General features: G+C 42.6%; 1 protein-coding gene across 2 annotated transcripts in view; it reads right to left on the bottom strand.

Annotated features, from left to right (window-relative positions):
* Positions 1–21,573, bottom strand: part of ADGRL1 (adhesion G protein-coupled receptor L1) — a 138,962-nt gene extending 117,389 nt beyond the window's left edge. For both annotated transcript variants that reach the window (XM_088133555.1, XM_088133558.1), the window contains exon 1: positions 20,716–21,573. The gene's annotated coding sequence lies outside the window, so the exon portion shown is untranslated. The remainder of the gene's footprint in view (positions 1–20,715) is intronic.
* Positions 21,574–23,180: the final 1,607 nt, after the last annotated feature.

The following is a 23,180-nucleotide window of genomic DNA, read 5'->3' on the forward strand; positions in this document are numbered from 1 at the left end:
TATTTTTATCATATTGATGAATTTTCTTTAGTATGCACGTTTGTCACTTTTTTCCTTTCTTCTTTTTCTGTACCTTCGAGTCACTGTTGACTCCTGATGACTCCTGCAGTTTTCTTGACAAGGTTTTTCCGAAGTGGTTTGCCCTTGCCTCCTTCCTAGGACTGATAGAGAGTGACTGGCCCAAGGTCACCCAGCTGGCTTTGTGCTTCAGGCTGGACTAGCACTCACGTTCTCCCGGTTTCTAGCCTGATGCCTTAACCACTGCACCAAACTGGCTCTCTCTTATGCATCCTCCGTAAGCATATACTTAACAAAAGTGCTCATAATTTCAATCTGTACTAAAATGCATAAGCACTGCCATAGTGCAACCACTTTTAAGCGTGGGGGCGTGCACATGGGAGAGGCACGTGTCAGGCTAGTCTGGTAATACTCATTTACATAGCTTTATACCCTTTGCTAATAGGTCTAAGAGCAGAAATTCCCATCTCTTCAGCTCATGGAGCCTATGGTCCCCATGGATTAAGCAAGAGATGCATAAGGCAAAGGAAATTCGATACCTCTGCTGCTTGGACTATGAAATGAATCTTGTCCCCCAAGATTCCAGTGTCAGATTCCCATTCATCAGCAATTCCTGGCAATCAAGGTCAGGACACAGCTGGAACTCTGCCTCTTCTAAAACACTAACCTCAGCTGGGCACAAGGTAGCAATCCATCTGATGTGATGGCCTCCTTCTCACAGGCTGTAACTCTGCTACCTGCAACTCACAGGCTGTAACTCTGCTATCTGCAACATTGGGATAGGCACCATCGTCTATCCAATGCCCTGACTCTCATTAACAGGCCTTCCAACATCCTTTATTTTGAAATTAAAAGCAACTACCACAGCCCACTGCTGATTTGGAGCTGGGCTATGGGAGAATGAACTCACTGTTTTAAGTAGATTCCAAGTAGGGCCAATTTATCCAGGCAATGGAGAACTTAGAGGTAGATGAATTCCATTTTGCCTAGAACTATAGTCATGATCCTAATCAGACTCCCTAAGATCTAAAAGAAAAACATGTTCATGGATCCCTTGTACTGCATCAAGTGTGCATTTAAATCAATCTCTTAATGCTGCCTGCCCTTGAACCGGGCTGCTTTTAGCCCTTAAACTGTGAATTCCTTTCCTTCTGGCTACTCTGAACTCCACTAATATGTATTCAATCTAGAGGATTATAATAATAAATACTTAGCATGTTTTATGTAGCACTTTCAGATATTCAAAGCATTTGTATATTTATCTTGCTCCAACTTTGTAAGGCAAGCCAGCATAGTTTACCTATCCATTGCAGATGAGGTTTGCCCAAATAGTTGACTTGAAAAAAAGCTCCTCCATTCATGGCAAAGGCAAGACTTGAATCATAATTCATACCCTTAGCCACTATGCTGCACCAACTCTACAGTAGCTTTTCCAGCCAGGACTGGTTCGGAAGCATTGGAGGACAGCTCCATCTTCTCCAATCAACGGGGCTACTGATGATACTGGCTGGGGCTTACAGGAGTTGCAATCCAACAGACAATATAGGTTATGGGCCAAATGGAAGAAGGGTGGCTATAGTTCCAAACCATAATTTTAAAAAAGAGGAAGAAAACAGAGGAAGCACAAGAAAGGAAAGAGGAAGGATTCCAGTGTAGAACCTTTCCAATGACTATGGATTCTGGACCCCACCTTGTTGTAGCTTCTTTGCCTCTCATTAATTCTTACTGGTGGGGGGGGGAGATCCAATTAGTTTCCTTTCCTGACTTCTAAATGATTTTTTATCCCTGTAATTAATGGGCAAGTCAGAGCGGAGCTGCATGGCAGGCAAATTGCTGGTTCAAGGGAGCGGGGGTAATTTTCTAGATATGATAATGAGGGTTGCTTTCTTGCTTTTAAATAATGTATTCATTATTGGGTGGGTTGCAAAGGGGAAACATCCAGAAGTGTTGGATTCTTGTTCCTTTATTGAGAAGAGTCTAAATTGTGAATTGTGCTATCATATTGGCACACATAGCAACCAAACCTGATCACCACTCCCATCTAGGTCAGTGATAGAAGCCAAACTCAAGGGGGGCAGAATGTAGCTTGCTCTCCCATTTTGTGATGGTCACGGGAGGTATGATTCTGACCAATGGGAGAGAGAGAGAATGAAATAAGGCTGCTGGGATGATTATTGATTAAAACTTCTTCCCTCCCTCTCTCTTTCTCACACAAACACATTTTATTAAAGGTCCTCTGCCTTGCTTAAGTCAAGACAGGGATCAAAGTTGTACCACACATTGAATGGCAAACTAACAAACCATAATTACCCTAGCTTTGCTATCAAAACTCACTATTTATGGTTAATTTACAGGTCACTATTCAAACCCAGGAAATCCACTTGGTTAAACCACAATTAAGTATAGATAAGCATGTCAAGCAAACATAGCCACCATTTAATAAACCCAACTAAAATCTCATTTGGATATCTCAGTAATTGAAAGTTATATAGACTTCTCTGCCCTAACTATCTGGGCAATTTCATATTCAGGAGAATTAAGTATTTAGTAGGGTTGTGCATGCTTCAAAAATGATTCAGAAGAAGAGCATTGGACTTCACATGATATAACATCTCTTTGGTATTCATTAAAGCAGGCTGACTTTTTCAAGCTTTTGCATGAACCTGGGGGGAAAAAAGAAACTGCTGCTGTAATACAACTTTTAAAGCAGCAGCATCTTTTTTCAGGTTTGCATAGAAGCCTGAAAAACAGACTACTGTAATGAATAACAAAGATGCTGTCTTCACATAAAGTTCAAATAGCTTTTTCTGAACCATTTTTGAAGCATGAAAAGCCCTATTTAGTATTTAGGTAGCATGCAACACCTAGTTAGTTCTGTGATAAAAAGTAAGAACAATAGGTTGTTGCTCACACAAGCTCTTAATCTAATGATGGCCCTTTTATCAGTAACTGAGTGACAGCAATTGTATGTATGAGAATCTGTTTTGTGGAGGTTGGCCCTCCAACCATAGCTTTTGCCAGAGATGCACTTTTTGCTTCCTGCTTTGTGTTAAAATGAAAGGGATGTGATTGCTGGGTGCTGTGATTCATCAGAAGTGGGGTGGGAATAGGGAACTGGCAACTATAAATGACCCAACTGTCAATTGGTGCATAATATATAGCATTATTTGTCAACTTTATAGAGCAATGGAACATATTCTTTTAATCATGTGTGATTCCATTCTCAGCTCTGATCCTTACCCTTTGCAAACCTCCCGCCAATCCTTTTGTCATACTACTTATTTATCCAGCTGACTTGGGACTACCCATTTAATTCATATTGTTCCTGCAACCAAAGATCAGAATGAAGCTTCAATTAAAGACTGTTTGTAAATCCTGTGAATAGGACAGGACTTCTTTTAAGCATGCTAATTAAATCCAGCCTTCTGGAAGGATACAGGTGCCCTACAAGCTTGATGAGAGTTGAGCATTTAAGCCAGGATATCACCATGAATTTCTACCATCTGCAGATCATCACAAGAGGGCTAAAGGTCTGCCTTCAACACCCAGCCTTACACACAAACAGTCCAAAGCACACATCACCCCAAATGTATGGGGCAAACACAAGAACTTCAGATCAAATGATAGGGCAGAGTATATCACCACAAAGGCATATAACCCTCTGACCATCAATGGGATAGGAAAACTGACAAATGCAACGTATCAGCCTGGTCAGTCCCAGTTCCTCTTTTGTTGTCCTCTGCCCCGTTCTACTCATTCTTGTCCTGTACTCAGCCAGCCTCTCCCTTTCAACAAGTAACACTCGGAAGTTGGAAGAGTTAAACCAGAAGATTAAGGAGTTCTCACCCAATGGGCAGGGAGACATAACCAGATCAAAGGTGTGCTTATGGAGTGAGAGAGAGCTGGAGGAAGGTCAGCCCATGTGGAAACTGATCACAACTGATGCTGAGAGAGGAAAAGGAAACTTTCCCCTTTCTTGTCCTTCAGAAGAATTTACGTGTTACTGTCATCTACAACCCTGTTAAAATATTTTATTCATCCAAATTAGTCCTCAGAATTTCCTACTGCTGTGGAATATTACTTCACTAAAGATCACTTCACTGGTGAGTGGGTTGGAAGAAATGACATCTCCCACTCCCCTCCCTGTGCTTATGTCTCAGCAGTGAATGATATTATTGACAGGAAGAGAGTGATCTTATTAAGAGTGACAGGATCGCAGATAGTCAGAAACACACTGCAACAGAGTCTTCCCAGAATTGCTCTCACTGACATCCAGTCAAATTCCAGTGTGGAGAACAGCCAAACATAAGCTTCAATTGCAGAGGTCAAGCCTTTTGCCCTGTATGCAGGCAAAGAGGCTGTTGCCTAAAAGTGCAGATCACTTTGCAGAACCAGGCTTTTGCAAAAGGGAGCTTCAGTTTGGCCATCTCAAGAAAGCAGAAACCAGAGAACAGGCTGTCTTGTATAAAGATGATCCATCTTCATGGCAGCATGTGCACCTTCTCCTGGAGAAAATGTCATACAGACCAAATGTAGCTCAAGATCTGACCACAGCCAAGAGAGAACTGCTTTGTATCCCAGGGGCCTTATTTTTTTAGACAACAATAAAGCAGTGTATCAACTTATAAAATAAAAGGCATATGAAAAGACGTATGGTATGTAGAAGAACAAAGGAAGATCTTTTTCCTTCTTGCTCACATAATATTAAAATCTAAGGGATTCAAGGGAAATAAAAAAGAAAGTTACACTTCTTCAAACAATGCATAATTCAACTGTTGGATTTACTACCGCAAGGTAATAGTGATGATCACCAACTTGGGACACCATTAAAAAGGGATTAGTTAAACTCACAGAAAAGGTTCCTAGACATTAAGGCTGTGCACATTCAAAAATGATTTGGAAGAATTGCTTCAGACCTGGGATGAGCACAACACCTCAGTGTGATTCAGTAAAGCAGCCCAACTTTTTTCAGGCTTCTGCTGAAGCCTGAACAAGTATGTTAATATTTTAACAGTGTCAGGTTGTTTTAATGCATAGGAAGAAGGGCTGTGCTCACCTGAGATCAGAAGCACTTCTCCTGAATCATGTTCAATGTGTCTACAAACCTACAGTATTATCTCCAGTATTAGAGACAGGTAATGGCCAGTTTGGTGTAGTGGTTTCAGGTACCATGCTAGAAATTGGGAGGCCATGAGTTCTAGTCCCACTATAGGCACAAAGCCAGCTGGGTGACCTTGGGCCAGTCACTCTCTCTCAGCCCTGGGAAGAAAGCAAGAGCAAAACACTTCTGAAACCTTGCCACAAAAACTGCAGGGACTTGTCAGTTACCAGGAGTCAAGACTGACTTGAAGGCACAGACATTCATATTCCTCAGTACCACTTTGCTGGGAAACACAGGTGGGAAGATGCTATTATGTTCATTCCCTGTTTATGGATGTGGTATCTGCATTATAGACTAGAAAGGATCTGAATAGCAAATTCCTCAGGAGATGGCTTGGACCCAAATGGAAGGAGTAAGCAAGGAGAGGGAGAATGCTGGCAGTAGGCTTGTAACAAGCTGGTTTCATTCTGTGTATGTATGCAGTCATGCATATATTGCTGGTTCCCCATCTTCTTCCTGCTGTTTGGACACCAGGAGAAGTCATGCGGATGCTTGAAACTCCAGCTCTTGCATTACCATCACCCTTGCTTCCTAAGTCTTTTTCACTGTATGTTTGCTCAGCCCCTGCATTGCCATTCGGAAAGAGGAGGTAGCCACCAGTGTTTGCTAAAAGCAAGACAATATCTTGGGGGAAAAGGGGGATTATTATTCAGCCACCCAGCAGCAAGGCATAATGTCACACCATGCCATGCAGTTAAAGCTCTCGATCTTTGAAGTCTAACTGATCATGACTAGTAGCCATCTCCAGTTCCATTGCTACTTTGTCACTTCTTCTTGTAATAGCGGTATTCCTCCCTAGGGTAGGGTAGGAGCCCATGTGTGAGAGTTTCCTTTGTGAAAATAGTATGTGTGTATGTGTCTGTCTGTGGGATGTGACTGCATATTTAGGAGACTCAATGTTATCCTGCAGCAAAAAGAAACAATTTTATGAGAAGGGTAGCTCAGACTGAATTATCTGCTATGATTTGTCCTTGAGACCAGTAGATGTATATATTTTAGAAGTTTAATTGCTTGACCACATATTTTATATGAGTGATTTGATGTATGCTCTGAAGCTTAACCCTCTTTCTTGATTTCTTGTACTCTGTATTTCTTTGGTTATTGGGCAGATTACAAATGTAATAAATAAAATAACCCCAAAAAACATTATTCTGCTTATGTTTAAAGTTCTCTGTCATAGATTCCCTGATTCCCTGAGAGCTCCATAGCCACAGCTTTACTGTTCCCTATCTGTAGAGTGAATAAATGTTCTCTGAAAATGTGTTTGAAATGCTTATTTTTACTAAAAGTAAAATGTCTGCAAATATGGACATTATGTCCCCAACACGCATTCTACAACCTAAGAACTTGAGACCCATTGCAGAGTGGGTGGGCCTGTTTAATCAGTTGAAATTTTAAGCCTTGCAGATGCTTACAGTACCCATTTTGCTCCTAAAAAACTTCAGTAAGGACCAAAGTTACATTGTAAAAATAATAGACTGACCATTTGTACCATCCATATACACAATTACTACACTGTGAATAAAAAATATTTTTAAAAAAAATTAGAAAAGAAAATGACACCTCAGTGACCGGTATCCACATCTACAGGAGACCACATCTTTTCAGATGCCTATACTACGCCTAACTAATGCTGATGCCAGCTTTCTGGGGGTTAGAACTGGGCCTCAGGGCACTAAACTTCAGCTACAAAGTTCAACCCTATCAGTGTAACCACATTATGATGTAAAGACAGTGACAGCAGCTGCTTCTGCAGAAAATTGATTGTATTATCTCATGGCCACCTGCAGAACCTCCTTCTTCACCTAGTCTTTAAGACTGGAATTTCTTGTAGTCACAAGATAGTCTTATCACTCCTTACATAAGATTTTTGACTTTACGTTTTGCGACAAAAGTTGCAGGGCTTTAAAAAGATGAAGACTCCCTTGAGTCCAGCTTAACTCCCAGTGACTACAAGGTCCATATAGTTTTATTGACAATAATATGGGATGGGAAGGGTTTTTTTTAACCTCCTTGTTGAGTCTACAGCTCTGAGATTTTCTGGCAGTCTTCCACTGAAGTACTAGCCAGATCCAACCCTGTTTGTATTAGAGCCCAACTCTAGAATGACAAACAGTAAAAATGGTCTTTCTCCAAAAAGGAACTTTTGCAGACTAGAAATTGCACAAGGTTGCACTGTTTTTAGTATATGGCTGGATTGTTATATTACATCAAAGATCATCAAACAGTGGGTTGCATCCTAAAGGTTTTATGGGGGGTCTCCCAAGTTTTTTTGTTAGAATTCAGGCTTGTGCCACCAAAATGGAAGTGCTAGCAAAACCCGTTCCTTTTTGCAGAGCAAATTCAAAGTGAGTTTTGAGAGATGGCTAAACCCACAGGTCTAGCTATCTGTCAAAACCAGAGCTGTGATCAGTCAGTGATTTCCCACTGGCTGGTGACTTCCTGCATGGCATGTAGCAGTATATCTGCAGTCTTTGGAGCGTCTACACGAATGTGTGCGCTACTAAAGTTCATTATTTTTACCTCTTCTTTTACATTTCCAGCCTTTCAAAATGGAGACGGTTTTGTTGGGTGGTAAGAGAAAAGCTAAAGATGAGGAAACTACCAGTAGGCATGACAAAACTAAGCCTAATTCAAAAAAGTATGCTGAAAGTTATGTAGCCTTAAGCAAAATGGTCTATTTATTTCTTGACCAATCCTAACTAAGTGAAATCATCACTTTTATTAATGTCATGCTGCACAAATTTATCATTTTAGGAGTTTGCAGGATTGCAAAGTTTGAGCCCTACACTAAGACATAAAGCATAGTTTACAAATCACAGGGGCTGGATTCACACAATGTGCTAAGCCAAATCTAAACCATAACCACAATATGTTTTAGTGGACAGGTCTCCAACTTTTGGGGCTAGGTGGAACATTTGGAATTTTGACAGCATGTTTATGGGAACTCCCAGAAAATGGTGGCCATGGAGGGTGTGGCAAGTTACAAAACACTAATTTATCAGAATGCAATTCAAGCACTGGGCTGCAAACACCTACCATTTTATTTTCTAAGAATTCCTTCTGAGCCTAGGGCCACGGGCATTGTTGCATCCATTTACATTTGAAACTGATGCTTCAGTTACAGCAGGCCTGCACAACATATGGCCCGCAGGCCGCTTGCGGCCCACCAAAGGATTTCATGCGGCCCACATCGCTTGTGAGCATGAGGTCCGAAAATGCAGTATGTGTGTGTTTTTTTTAAATAAAGTTTCTGCAATGAACTGTCGCAGGGATGATTTCCGGGAAATAACCAATCACATTATGATGGTGACAAGGGCAGCAAAATTACTCACCGAAGCAGCTCTGGGAGAACAGCCATTTTGATAACTGTAAATTTTACAAGACTAATACCTTTGTAAAATGGATGATCAAAAGAAGTGGAAGATCGAATCAGAACATAGATAAACTGATTGCTGACAAGAAGTGTAATACATCCTATTAACAAAATGTAAATGGTAAGAAAACCTTAAAAATATATTCAAAGTTACCAAAGTAATATTTTTTTTCTTAAGTAATAAGTGTAATAATTGAAATTTCCCTTTTTTATAATATGGTTTATTTTATTTGCAAAATAGTTTAATCATTAATTATACTATAATAATTATAGTACAATTAATGATTAAACTATTTTGCAAATAAAAAACATTATTACCCCATTATTATAACTTTACTTGGAAAGTGAGGTGCTAAAAACCGATCTGCAGCCCAAAGAAGTTTAGCCTATTTAATTTCGGCCCTTACCTACTGCCAAGTTGTGCAGGTATGAGTTAAAGTTAGCTTTCCATAACATTTTTTGATTAAATTAAAGGAGTCTACAATAAATAAATAAAATAAATAAATAAAATAAAATAAAAGCAAGGAGCTTTGCAGAACCCAAGAAACTTGCCAGAAAATACACTGAGGACTCAGTGTGTAGTCTGATCATCTGAGAAATCAATACAGGTAGTTCTTGACTTACTAGTGCAATTGGGACTGGAACTTCTGTCACTAAGTGATGTGATCGTTAAGTGAGTCACGCCCAATTTTATGACCTTTTTTTGCTGTGGTTGTTAAGCTAACCACTGTGGTCATTAAGCGAATCTGGCTTCCCCATTGACTGTGCTTGTCAGAAGCCCCTGGGAAGGTTGCAAATGGTGATCACATGACCCCAGGATACTGCAACAGTCATAAATATATGCTGGGTGCCAAGCACCCAAACTTTGATCACATGACCATGGGGATGCTGTGACAGTCATAAGTGCGAGGACCAGTCATAAGCCACTTTTTTCAGTGCTGCTGTAACTTCAAACGGTCATTAAACAAATGGTTGTAAGTTGAGGACCAACTGTATCTTCTTTAAGACAAAAAAATCTATCCAGCAAGATATACTGTTTGTCCATCCAGACTAAAATTATCTATTTTCAAGAGCCACGGATTTCCAGAATCTCAGACACAGTCTTTCCTCATTACCTGCTACTTGACCTTTGAACTAGAGGTGCCATGGATCAAAGCTGTGCCCTTCTGCATCAAAACATGGGATTTTATCTCCTCTTCCTCTACTTGTCATACTGATAATGAAATAATCATGTATTGATTGCCAAAACAGATTGCTTTGCAGCATTTCACACTTTTTGTTTCAGATAGTTTGCACTACAGTGTACCATTCAAGCTCCTTACCATGCAGCTAAGTTAAAAGAAACCAGTTGTTTCTGGAACATATGGATGATGTGCCGTGCCTAAATATATTTACCACGGGGTATAATCCAAATAGTGTCACATTAACATTTCAGTATGGAAAGTGGCATTATATAGCAACTCTAATTAAAAACTAAGAACATTTAGGGTAAAGTAGAGCTACTGCCATAAAGAAGATAGACATTACGTCAAAGGGGCTGAGGTTTCCTGCAAGCCAAGGCTCTTGTGAGAGAAGGTTAGAAGCAGGAGATAGGAAGGGGTTATTAAAATAAGGCTGAGAGCCTTGCTAGTTTAAAAGTTCCCCTTCTCAGCTCTGTCTCTCTGAGCACATTCAGTCCTGTCTGCAAGGTGAGTTGGGATCCCCTGGTGACAGGCAGCCAGGAGCTAATTAATGCTCATTAATCTACATAGCTCCTGCAGGGACCATTCCTGGGAACACTTAGTCAATGTTTACAGTTTGGCTTTACAGCTTTCAGTCAATGACCCTCATAGTATCACATGTAGGAGTGGAGTGAAGTGAAGTGAATGTGAGAGGCACTATTCCATTGACTGGGCCAACACTGTAGAGCAACGGACCTGAAAGTCAAGGATCCTGGGTCCTATTCAAGATCCTATATGGCACTGAGTATCAGAAGAAGCAAAAATTGGTTTTATGGAAAAACAACTTTGAACATAGTGAGCCAGTCCCCTCCCAAATTCCATCACTTCCATTTCCTGAAAGAGGGCTAAGAGGAAGATATTTTAAACTACACCTCCCAGAATCACTTGGTGATTATTACGCTAGCTGGAGGTGATGAGAGAGTTGAAATCTGAAACATCTTGAGATCATCAGCTTGCCAGTTTTTGGATTAAGCTCTGAGGAATTATTTAACTGAATTACAATTTGTCAAAGAGGTATAGAGCTGGTTTTTCAACCCTATTTCACCTTCTTCAACATCAAAATTTATAAGCAAGATCATCAGCCAAGAAGCGCCTCCTCTTTCCTCCCGCAGGAATGTATTGCTTTGGACAAAAGCTTGATTAGGACTTTCTCCAAACACTCCAAGTCCCTGACCAAATTAAACTAGAAGGCTTCTCCCCAGCTTGGTTCTAACCATTTATCACATAATCACATCACTGTCCATTTATCAATTAACTGCTTCCTTATCAGAAAATTGAGTGGGTACTATGGATGGGGAAAGTGCTAAGAAAGAAAGAGTGATGGATTGGAAGGAAAGTAAAAAAATTGGTGGAAAAAAGAGGTGTGTGTGTTGTTTTTTTTAATGTGAATGGAGCATAGCCATTTCTATTTCTGTAGAATTAACAATCATGGTGGGCATATAACTGTCAACACAGCTAAAATCTAAGTTGGTCTTGATTTAGATTTTAAAAAACCTCTCCATCAGTGGCATATATCTATAATAGAAGAATGTATGCACAGAAGCCCAAATTGGCAACTCTTTCTCCTCACGCATTCCCCTAATAATGGGATAGGGGGCACAGATGTTATGTCTACTTTTTATTATTTATATACTAAAATACACTGACCAGTTTTCACAATACACAGGACACCATGTATGGAGACCATTTATGTTCACAGTGCAAGCTTTTGTACGAGATCAAATTCTTCTTGAAGCAAAAATGGAAAGAACATATTGAATTATATGACTTCTCTAAGAAAGGTTGTTGCAATAAACCAGAATCTCCCCTAAAGGAATGAATAAGTCTAAGTAGAATTCATATTAGGTCACAAGCACAAAACTTTCTACAAAGGAACAGTTTATATATCCACCCACCACTCCACCCACATAAAAAGTGTACAAAATAAATAAGATACAGATATGGGAAAGAAGAGAGAGACGCAGGCAAAAATTAAGAATAAAAATTATTCTTCCAACCACCTTCTGTCTTTCACATTTTTATTTTCAATACTTATGCATAAAGAGCTCTGGAAAGTCTACCTGTTTTCAGTATTAAAAGAAATTGCTCATGAACGCTGCTCAGTTTTATTTTGGAGAAACAAATACAACCAGCTACACATAATGTGATCAGCAGAAGAGATTTTTTTTAAAAAAAAATACCCAAATTCTAAATATGGATTAAAATCCTAGATTGTAGTGGACATTTTGCAATTTCAGAAAAATAAAACTGCCTTATACCTATAAAAGAGTCACTGAACAAATTCCTCTGTTTTATAATCTAGTTTCAGATAGGGAACAGGCCTCATATAATAGGCTCTCTTCCCACTTGCACTTAATCAAAATGCAATCATGCCCTGATAACACCAATTTTCTCCCAACACTGCCCTTATCTTGTCCCCAGCCTTTAACTGAGACAACTTTAAGTTGCCCCTAGCTGTATTGATCTAAAGTTAGTATTTTCCCCCTTATTCTGACACCTCCTAGCAACAATATCAAGGAATGCCTCATCTCACTACTTCTATTTTTTTGACACCAACTTCTCTCCAGGTATCTGACAGGATAAAGGAGAGAAGAGCACAACTCCACTATTTAGTTAGGGGAAGAAGAGAGGCAGTGTTTTAGTGATGTTTCTTTACCTTAAGATGCAGCAGACCCATTTTTCCTCATTAAAACTGTCCAAAAAGTAGCATTCTGAATTAGGATTTTGTTGCTGATTTGCCAGATCCCCTGTATCTGACAGCTTCAATCATTTCTTTCCCCTTCCCTGCCTCACCTCCTGTTAAGTAAAAGAGTGGGTCTCCAGCAGTTGGTTGGCGCCAGATTTCCTGACCTACAGGACCTAGGTAGTTACAAAATCTATTGCTCCCCTCTCTGGGGCTATTTCTGTCCTGGCGTTTTTGCATAGATTTGTTTCATATTCATTTAAGTTGAGAAATGCCACTCCCTTCCTGCTGCAATGCTAATTGGTGGCGGTTTTCTTCACTTGCTGGTGATGCGTTGAAAGAGGATGGCAGCAAGGCCGGAAGAGAAAACCAGTCCACTTGCCCATAATGAGTGCCACACTCCACAATCAGGACACTATTTGGCAGTGACTCAAAACCCACACAATAGGCAGGACGGGGATTAACAGTGGAGATAGTAAATTTTACAGGCAGCTTTTGTGTATGTGTATGTTGACTCAAGTGGGTAGTGCTTCAGGTCAGTAGTAAGAAGAGGCCCATCTTCTTATTCTCATTATCATCCAGAACCCAAATTCTGACAAGATCTTCCAGAAATATTGAATTACCACCATGACTTCTCCATTAGCCAGTGCGGCCATTGTATAAAAGTTCAGAGCGATCTCTAACTGCCCCCCACACTATGCTTTGGCAGTTGACTTGATCAACTGATGAAACACCATGCAAAAATACACAGCTGAGGCTACAAAAAGGATGAGAAGTGGAAAAAATGTAAATGCTGAGACTTACTTTTGCCAGCTGCTAGAGCACGCAGTATCAGGGCCTCTCCTAGCTCAGTGGGTTGCCTCTGTATGGAGCACACTTTCCACTACTGAAATTGAAGCATTAGCTAATAGGATAAGACAAATAGGACTAAAGACAATCTCATAGTACGCTGTCACTGTGGAGAACATAAGATCTCCTCCAGGATGAGAATTAAGATTGGGGTCCTGAGATATGAGAAAGTGCAAGAATCGGAATGTAGAACTATAGCAGAGCATTAGGAATAAGATCTTTCACTTTTAAAAATCACGGGCCAAAACCAATGGAAAGACAAAGCCCCGAGGGTTAATGGGAATAATAATGATTCAGAAAACAGTGTGAGTCTATGAATATCAAGCAAGGTGCCTAAATGAATATGATTCATGATCTACATTCACAAGTGTGGAAATATCATTGTTAATTAGCCTTACTCATAGCCTCTTTTATTCTGTCCATCAGTAAACAAGAACCTAACCCATCCTCATGGGAAGTCAGAGGGCATGCCTTGGCATTTCTTACAACAAGGATACTTTAACCATGACATCCTGTGTGCTAGAAATAGTCTAAGATAGGTCATGACTTTTGGGACCATCCACTACCTACATTAGACAAATAGTCTCAAGGATTATCTTTAGATGTAGCTTTGGAGTAGAATACACCTTCCATTATTCCATAGTTCCCTTTCTTTCAAGCTGCTGCTTCAGTTTTTTTCTAGTTTCTGGGATGGGGCAGCTATAAACTGGATTGTGAATCTATTCCTAACTTTGAGAAATTTGCAATAGATTGGTAAGAGTTTCTGATTTCCAATTGTCATACATTAACAACAAAGAGGTTTTCTGTACACATATCCTAAATTAGGCTGCTGAAACAGAAAGCTTGGGAGAAAGCCAGAAGTGGATTTTTGTCATGGACTTAAAAGCATCCTGCTCTTAATTCTTAGTGTAAGTCTACCCTTCTGAGCACTTTTCTTACACATGTTCCTCAGGGTTCTTCGCGGTTCCAGTAACATAAATGAATAAATAAACATATTCCAGTTTTTTTCTTGGAGAGTCTTTTACAACTCTGTTCCCCTTAAGTGAAGTCTCCCTCAGATCCCAAATCCAGATCTGACATCTTGGCTATTCAACACTTGTTTTTTTATATAGTTTTCACCAATATTCTACCAATCAATTATCATTAGAGTCTGCACAACGTCAATTTTAACTGTGCTGAACCAGGTGTGTTTCTAAATGCCAGGCAAGAAGCAATTTTAATTTCCATGCATGATAATCAACACATGCAAATGAACACTGTCCTCCTCCTCCTCCTCCTCCTCCTCCTCCTCCTCCTCCTCCTCCTCCTCCTCCTCCTCCTCTTCTTCTTCTTCTTCTTCTTCTTCTTCTTCTTCTTCTTCTTCTTCTTCTTCTTCTTCTTCTTCTTCTTCTTCTTCTTCTTCTTCTTCTTCTTCTTCTTCTTCTTCTTCTTCTTCTAGCAACAACCATCGTCACCTTAACAAATAATCCTTTGGCATGAAATAAATTTCCCGTTTCTCTGAAGAGATGCACAGAGAGTATAGAACAGGTGTACTTAACTAGAAAATTAGCAGTTCCAAATAAGGTATATGACTTACATACAATACGGTTTCCTAACAGGATTATCAAAGGTGTTTTTATACATTCAGTCCAAAAAGAGGACATTGTGACTCTACTCTATATAAGTCTGTGTTGATATTGTAGAAGATAAAGTCATAAAAAAGTCCTATCAAAGCCTTATGAAGCTGAATGATCTTGTACTCAAGATAGATATTGCATTGGAAGTACCAATATGGCAACATGCAAACATTAAATTCAAAAATTATTGATTAATGATAAAATATGTAGTGGAAATGCAGATGAGCCACAGAAGGGTGTCTGAAGGGCCTTGGATTACAGCACCAACCAGCTGATGGGACAGAGGAAATAGATATCACCAATGGGAGGATATTATACTGGAGGTGATTGCTGAGAAACATTCTGATGCCATCAAAGCCAATATAATGGATAACTGTTCCCTCATTCCCAATCTGTAAGATTTTAAAAGGGTACTACCAAGGTTTGAAAAAGCAGAAGACTAGGCATGGAGCTAGAGAAGGTTAAAGGCAACAAGCATAGAGGAGACATAGGCTTTCAGGAGAGATTTCCACAGATCAGTCACAAAGATGTACAACTTAGCTCATACAATATATAGGTCTAGCATTCTGAAGACATGAAATGAGGACACATGGAAAGGATTTTTCAGTGAAGAACAGAAATTCATAGTAATACTTTATAGTACTTAAAACTATTACTACAAATAACACAATGGTCAAAAGGATATGTCAAGATGCCAGAATTCTATGGTTGGATAGAATTCAACCAAACTCAGAATATGCCTGAAATGTAGACAACCTTGGTTCTAATCAACCTTCTAGGTAATGTAGTAGTGCCATAGGAGGGCCTGAATATCAATCAGGGAAGAATTATATCCTTTCTATGAAAAGTAAAAATCCTCCATGGGACTTTGACACTGCCCAATCATGCATTTATAGTGAAAAGTGATAGCTTTTTAGCATGTGCACACAAGAAAGTGTGTGACTAAAAGCTGGAAAGGGAGGCCAGCATGAGGTTTGAAAAGGTCCTGAAGAAAAGAAGCCCTCAGATAGGCCCTCTCTCCCATTAGAAACAGCTAGCCAGGTTTCCCTGGCAATAGTGATAAACAACTATAGGCATCATCAGCTATGATGCTCCGAATAGTAAGTTTAACCACCATTTCAATTTCCCATATTGCCTTCACTGCAGTACCTCTATGGGGTATTGCTGGAAATCAAAACCGTGGATCCTGGCCATTTTTAAGATGGGTTTGGAAGGTTTCATGTTGGATTCTTCCAGATCCTGAGGCTCCAACAGTTCTCTGACAATGACACTGCTGAAGGACTCTGGGTATGGGAGATAGGCACAGGGGTTTAGCTGTTAACACAATGCTTGAAGTGATAAAGGGAACAACAACAATGGAAAAGAATCTGAGAATCTGCTTCACTCCAACTAATCCAACTCCCTCCCCTAATCATCCTCAACATACTGCTTAAAATCCCTACAGACTTGCTAAGACTGGGCACCCCAATCAGAGAACATGAAAAAGGGAGTGTGCACGTACATGTGAGAGTACATACACAGGCATAATCTTGTTAAAAAAACAGGGATGCATTCACCATGTATGCACATAGGCATAGATGGATGCTTGGAGCACAGATGACAGAACACTAATATATTCAGCACTACACAGGAAACCTCTGGGGAAATATCTCCACCCCCATACAAGGCACAGGTAACACAGCTTGAGACACCTACCCATTTCTTGGCTTCTTAAATACAGTAATTTTTTTAAAGAAATCCTATGTTCATAAACTAAGAGGGGGACACCCACACTCTCTAAAATTACACAGAGAGAAAATACATTTTAAAATGTTCTCTCTCCTATCTAAAGCTCGTGGTCAGCTCGCACACAACTCATTAGATTCCCATCTCCCTTGGAAAATCAAGACTTCTTAACTCCAACAAAGCACTCAATAGCTTGCAAATGGCTGAAATCTATTGAAATCTGGATCCCACGTGATCAAGCATAAGAAAGAATTTTTCCAGTCACATCAGTGGTTCTGGGTACAAAGGGACATGGATACCAACATCCAGGACTCCCTTGAGCCTTAGGAACTGCTGAAATGTCTAAGGCAAGGTTGCATCTATGCTGAGAGATGTTGATTTAGATCTGATTGAAAAGCTCCCTGCTCAGAGGCGTTTTTCTACTGCAGGGTCAATTTCAGAAGATGGGGTTCTTTAAAATAAAAGGATTCTGGCTCCAGGCAAATGTCACAGGCTCATATAAGTGAAGGACCTGCCACAGATTGTGCATGTACCACAAGAGCCACAGCACAAATGGGTTTGGCAAAAGGCTGCCTACCTCCAGCTGGTGTTAAGTAGCATAGCGCCCCTTCGTTCAAAGAGAATAATGCCGATTTATATCCACCAGGAAATCCATCTTTATTGATTCATGGAAAATGAAACCAAGCAGGAGTCTTGGTCCATTTGCACAAAACCCCAAAGAATACCCAGCTTGCTTATGCCATAAATGTTCCATGGGCGCAACAAATCTGGAGGCATGCTTCTCAAAAGTAAGAAAGAGAGCAGATGCACTTGTTTGGAGGAAGAGGTCCTATCAGCTAGATCTCCATGTCCTGCATCTCACGTCAGGAATGTATGCATTCAGCACGTCCCTGGATTGCAAAACTCACTATTCAGATTAAGAAAATCCTGGAAAATCCACGTTCTACAATTTGATGTAACAGATTCTGCCATCCAGTGCTGTGTGGGACTGGTATGGAATGTTGAGTTAATTAACTGGGGGAAGGAGTGGCTGCATCTTTTAGCTGGTGCAAACACAGCCAGAGAGTCCCAATCCCACAATTTGCCCCTGTGGTTTACCTGACCCATAACATGGCCAGCTTAACATGAAAGACATGTAAATTCTCACAACAAAATTGCGTAGAATTCATGGCTGTAATTAATGACGAGCACTGTTTGACTAGTGGAAGATTAATTTGGAACAACCACAACCAGGTAAAATACATCCAGCTTAGAGAGAAGAACTTCCAGGCCAGACATCCTAACTTCCTGGGCACCCAGCTATTGAAACTGAACCATGGGTCCAAAGGCAACAGTGTTCAGGAGCAGTAGATTCAGTAGTAATGGAACCCAGAAGTTTTATCCCAAATTTTCCTAATCCTATCAAACACATGATCTTCCTGTCTCAGCAGTGGGATCATAAACCATTCTTATTCTTGTTCTAGAAAAAAAGAATACTGTAGGTTTAAATTCTCATTGTTTATAACATTCTGCCTTTAGTTTTCCTGCTGCAGATCTCCTCTGAGGCTGTTAAAGCCACTCTTGCTTTGCTTTGCTCTGCCTTCTCCTCCCCTACCATGCGAGAATTCTCCAACAGGAATGGACTGGTGCCCCACTTTTCCAAGACAATGCTCCCTCAGGCATAGATGGGTGGGTACGTATACAGTCTGCTGTATCAAAAAGGTGGTAATGATGATCTACATCATCTTCTCAGGGTCTTCCGAGTCAAGCGTGGGGATCAGGGTTAGGCTGGACAGGCAGAGGGGAGGAGGCAGATAGAGAGGATTCAGAGCAGAATGAAAATATTTAACAGAAGATTTTCTTCTTATCCCAGTGCCTAACTTAGAGATTTCAGAAAAGCAAGGCCAGCTTCTGCTTCTTGCTGCCAACTCTCCCTTTTAACAAGCCTTGTGTGCTGTCATTCCCCCAAGAACTATTGTTTGACATCTTCCAGTTTCCTCACCTTTGCCAAGCAAGCCAACACAGTGAAAAGACATTTATGGTTCACAAGGAGGGGGGAGAAGGCAGACTATTCAATCACCACTGAAAGCAGAAATCTGCCACAGGAAATTGGGGAGTGGGGGAGAGTTTTTACGCACAATAAATTTGGAGAGGGAGATGATGGGAGGATAGCATGATTTCTAACCAGTACTTTTTCTGAGCTTCTATTTCCCCTTTATTTACATTTCTTTTGGTTTATTGACATTTGTATTCACCCTTTCCTTTTGCCAATCAGTCCAGCCAATCCCTCCCAAACACAGACACACACAGCCCCTTTTTCTAGCCATTTCATTTTCAGATACTGTAAAAACATTCATAATTACAACTCCACAGCCTCTATATTCGCCAGATTAGGAAAGAGCTCAGAGCACTGTAAAACTGAATCTGAATCTCTTCTCCTCCTTCTACCTCTCAGCCCTGTGAAGAATTTTAAATCAAACTGTGTTGCAGCAATCAATCTACCATCTTACTTTTCCATCAGTGTAATTTTGGGAATAATGCTGGTGAAGGGGGGCAGAGAGAATTTGATCCCATATCCACTCCCATCATGAAATCAGTGGAAGTCTAATAATCATGGCTGTCAGCTAATGGGGGGGGGGGGGGAGAATAGACTTGAACAGATGCATTAATTTTAAGCCAAGTTTCTTGCAGATAGCCCACTTGCCCCGCAATTCTTTGCCAGCCTTTCCTTCTTATGGGGCAGAGACAATCAGGAGATATTATACAAGACACCAAGATGTATGTGTGTACGCGTGTGGCATTCACATCCTCCATTCACAGAAAACCTTTCTATGGACAGATCAAGATCAGGCCGGGCTGCCTCAGAATTGGATCCTCAGCCATATTTTCAGCTCAGGGATCTTCAGCTGTCATAAGGGGGCTGCTTGGGAAAGGCCTGGCCTGAGGTGAAGTAAGGGGCACATCCACTTACCCCTCCAGCAATGTACTGGGGGTGGGGTAGGCACTGAGGGGGAGTATGGCACAGCTCCAGAGCCATCACAACAAGCCCTTGCACCCCCCCCCATTCCCGATTAACCATTCCGCCTGCATCCTTCTCCTCCCCATCTTGAAACTATACGTGGGGGGGGGGGGGAGATCTGCGCGCGCGTGTATGCCCGCCGCCCCCTCTTCCTTTAAAACCTGGTTGTTACATATAGACACGTATCAGAGAAATTTGGGGCGAGGGGATAATTACAAGAAACGGACCGTTGCCGCGATGCTAACCCGGTTCCGGGTCCTTTTTCCCCCGCTGCAGCAAAATGAGCCGGGAGACGGGCTGCGGGGAAGAGAATAAGACTCGAGGAGAGATCACCAGAAACTGCCCTACCCTCCTCTTTGTGCATTACGGTATTTTGACGGCAATTTCCCTTCCTCTTCTCCCCCCAACATATATACAAAATCGAGGGGGAGGAAATACCGCAGTACCGGCGACGAAGAGCAGGGTATTTTTTTTTGCAGAGGGCTTTGTCTTGGGCACCCACAGAAACCGAGCGAAGGATAGGCGGCCGCCTCACCCGTAGGCGAAAAGGACCCTCACTTGCAAAACCCCTGTCTGCTCGATCGCAAATCTCCAGAGAAAATGGGGGGGGGGGAGAAGAGGGGGAGGGAGGGAGAGAGGAAACGGTCTCTTCCTCCCAGCCTCGTAGTTCAGTCAGCAACACCCCCTCCCCCGTTCAAGTCTCACGGCGCAAAGCAAGCCAGTCCATGAGAGACGCTTATCAAACACCAGGTCCAGCAGTATCCGAAGGGGAGGGTGGGGGGCAGAGAGATCAAGCAGAAAGCTCAGGTAACGATGACGATAATATCCTATTTTCTCCCTCATAATAATAACAATCACCATCATCATCATCTTGCCAAAAACTACCAGCGCCCTCTTGCAAATAGACTCGCCATCCATCCGATTTCTCCGGGTGTCCGAGGCCAACAGAGTCACTGATGAATGGGGGGGGGGGGGGGGGAGAGAGATACAATTTGGCAGTTCAATTTCCACCAATACAGCAACCCCGCGCGCACCCCCCACCCGCGAACGCAAGCTTCGTTCTCCTTACCTTCTGCGATCCAGTCCTCTCGGGTTCCTCCATTCAGAGATCTCTAATCCATCCTGCCGCCGGAATGGCAGGGCTTGAGCCCCCGCAGATATTAGGAAACACGAGGCAATCGGATGCGTGATCTCGATCTTCTTCCGATCGCTCCCCCTTGGGGCGTCAATTTCAGAGAAGCGGGGAGGGGGGCGCGCACACACACTGAGAACGACGCGTCCGGATTTAGGATTGTTTTTGCCCCTGGTGGGCCGGCGTGTTAAATGGGGCGGGCAAGAAAGAAAGGGAAGGGGGCGTCTCTTATAAATCGACTATGTCCCTATTTTTTTGTTGTTTGTTTGCAGCCGCCCCCTCAGAAAATAGCAGAAGGGAGGAAGAAGGGAGGAGGGAGGGAGAGAAGGGCCAAATCAAAGCCCTCCTTCCTCCGATGAGATGTCACTGGCGGACGCCTCCACAAGGCGATGCCCCTCGCCTAGCTTTGCCAAAGGAAATCTTGAAATAGAGCCATCCGTATGAAGCAGTCTGGGCATTTTGGAGACGGCGGAGGCAAACGAACCAAGATCCACCCCCCTCTCACACACTCACACGCGCGAGCGCAGGCGACGGCGGCGGGGTGGGGGCTCTGTCTGCCTGCTCAGCTTGGCTCGGCTCGGCTCGTCTCTGCTCTGCTCCCCCGCCCCAGTGCACACAAACAAGCACGCGCGCGCTCACCACGGGCACCGGCCGCGAGGAGACGGAGGGGACCTGGGGCTCTAGGCGGCCGGGCACCAGCTGTCGCCTCGCAATCGCTGGCTTCCAAGCAGCCCCCTGCGTCTCCCCGTGGAGCGAGGGCTCCAGCTGCCTGCCGCCTTCCCCTTGGCACAACACTCTTTCCCTCTCTCTCCTCGCGGTGGACGCCCCCTCCCGGCGGACCCGCTCGGGCAAGGCGAGGGGGGAAGTCGATGCAAAAGGAAGGTGACTGAAGGGGGAAGAAAGGCCGGAGGCGAGCGCGCGGCAGCGAGCGCGCTAATCCCTCCCGACCCCTGTGCGAGACCCTCAGCCACAAAGCCCGGAACTACTAGCCAGGGCGCTCGGCGGAGATGCTAACTGCTTGCTTTGCTCCCTAGGGACCGGGAGGCAACGGTGACGAGCGAGGCAGCCGGCAAGCCGGCCAGGGCTATTCAGGGCTAGGGAAGGCGGGAGGAAAAAATCGGAGCGGATTCCAGAAGTGACGGATACACCTGGGAGGCGTACACAATACATCACGTAGGAAAGAAAATATGGAACGGATTTTAGAAAAGGACTGGGGAGAGAGAAATTTAGTCTGGAAGGAAGAAATACCTTGGATGGATCCTCAAACATGTCAGGAAGCTGGGCTGAAGAACTTGAATAGAACGAGTAGGAAGAGAAAGACTCAGGCCAAGATTCAGAAGAGTATTAAGACTGCCCTTAAGTAAGGTCCTGGGGGAGCAATAACGGGAGGAGGAAGGACTAGACTATAAAACATCAGGCATTATGGTGTAGTGATGAAAAAAGCACGTAGGTATGAGGGACTTATGGGGCAAATCTTACTCCATGTAGCCTTCCCAAATGGCTGCTTTTCAGATTTGCTCAATTCCCAACCAGTTTGGGTTGGGGAAGGTTTCAGGAGCCTGTCAGAATTTGAAAAGTGGGAGGAAGAAGGGAGAGAAATGGAGTTGCAGGAAGGAGTCGATCCAGGTAAACGCTGACTGCTCACAAGGTATAGTTAAAGCCTGACTGGACTTGGAAGGCATCCCTGCAGATGGGCTTCGCTGGCAAGAGGCTAAAGCAGGGGTGTCTGCCGGGTATGGGAAAACGTTAGGATGGTGTCTGCAACGGGGCAAAGCTTGACTCATTTTTTACATGCATCACAGGCAGAGCTTCAACTGCACCACCGCAACCACCATCGTGACTGCTTTGACCATACCCTGCAGTCACCCTTGCTGGAGACAAAATCTGGTCAGGCATTTTTGATGTACCCGGCAAGCAACTCCTGAGTGGATTGCAGGTCCAAATCTGAGTGCTTATGTTTCAGTATTGCACAGTAATAACTTGTGGCTAGAGTTGCTGAAGGAGTAAAAAAAAAAACACTCTTTCAAAACAAAACTTGCACCCCCCAAACCGTCGCCGCTACCGACCGCCCATATCTATACTTCTCTTACTTACCTCTGACGAAACGGGTGATTGTGTGCCCATGGTGCCCAGAGCCCCTTATCAGGACTATGGAGCTTTGGCACAGGTTCCCAATTCCAGCATCAAAGGGGGGAATTGAAGGAGTAAAACAAATACCTGAACCAAGGCCTCCAAACTATCAAGGCTCTTGAACTCAAGTAAGCCTCCTTAATAGCTTTCTTAGGCAGTTGCAGATGCTGGCTCATGAGTTATCTTAAATCAGCACTTGTATTTTCAGATTGAAACTAGAAAGTAACTGACTACAAAAGCTGACTTGTGCCAACCTCCATTTTATTATCACC

Source organism: Python bivittatus, unplaced genomic scaffold (genome assembly GCF_059951505.1).
Source record: "Python bivittatus isolate LINGU-HERP-01145 unplaced genomic scaffold, Pbiv_v1 ctg000080_np1212, whole genome shotgun sequence".
Taxonomy (NCBI): Eukaryota; Metazoa; Chordata; class Lepidosauria; order Squamata; family Pythonidae; genus Python; species Python bivittatus.